Genomic DNA, 1,279 nt, shown 5'->3' with positions numbered 1-1,279 from the left:
GAACATGCTGAGTCCAACCAGAAATTATATTCTCCTCTCTGGACCAATATGAAAAGTGACCCAGAATGGCCCTCTTCCTATGGCTCCGGATATCTTTCAGAGGGACAGGGAACCCACCTAACTGGACTAATTAGAGACATCTTACCCATCATTCCTAAGACAGCTACTCTCAATACCTATTAAAGTCCGAGTACTGTACAGAGAGCTACAATTCCTGCTTCTACCCAGACACTGCCTTTGGCATAAAAAGTCAAACATAGCGATGATCTATTTGTAATGCTCATATTCATGGCAGGTGACATTATGAATATTTTTTATCGGCGCTGGCTTTATGTAATTCAATGGTATAAGACCAGGCAAAACAGGACAGTGTCTTCATTTCAAGGCTCTGAGATGACCATTTCGTGGCCCATTCCGGAAGCGGGCCTCTAGGCCTGGCTGAAGGCTTAAAGCTTGACCTGCAGGATGATGATTGTGTCCAGTGGCTGAACAACTCTCAGATCTCTTTCCCAAACCCACCAGCAGAAAGCGGCTGGCAGCAGGCAACAGGCAGTATCACAAAAGGCACAGAAGGTACAAAGCCAGGATCAAACATTGCAGTAAAAATGAGAAAGCAGATAAATCACTGCTGTGTCTGCCCAGTTTAGCACTTGCTGGCTGCACAACAGTCACCAGCATTTCAAGGTAACCGGGGCTAATATCTCGTCTCAGCTTGCTACCCCGTCTTGCTACCCTACACACCCTCCTGTCTATCTGTGATTACCAAGTGATCACAAAACGAACCTTCTATCAGTGGAAGAAATTATGAGAAGACACACTTATGTGAAAGCAAATTAAAAGATGCTTGCAAGATAAATGTTTTGAAAGACAGACTGAGCGTTGGCTCCTCTTGAAGAGCATTAATAATTGAGCATTCACCGAATCTCAGCCTCATTCCACTGAATTTGAACTGTTCGATTAGAAATATGGCTGTGAAATATGTAATAAACAGTTTGGATTTGTAAAGTAAAAGCCTCATATATTCTTGACACTTTATAATAATATTGACAGAGCCTTAACTCAAGCATGGTAATCTGGATAGAATGCTTCTGTTGGCTTTTTTGAGTAGCTGTACATTTTTTAAACCCAATATTAAACAATAATTTTCAATTAGATCAACTTGGGAAGCCTATAATAGATGGTATAGCTAACTATATTTTTATATACCACTGTTTATTTTTTCCAAGCTAGAGAGAGAGAGAGAGAGAGAGAGAGAGAGAGAGAAATAAAAGAAAAGCTT

This window comes from Fukomys damarensis, unplaced genomic scaffold (genome assembly GCF_012274545.1).
Source record: "Fukomys damarensis isolate Sample0158 unplaced genomic scaffold, DMR_v1.0_HiC HiC_scaffold_21, whole genome shotgun sequence".
Taxonomy (NCBI): domain Eukaryota; kingdom Metazoa; phylum Chordata; class Mammalia; order Rodentia; family Bathyergidae; genus Fukomys; species Fukomys damarensis.
This window is presented reverse-complemented; position numbering follows the sequence as displayed.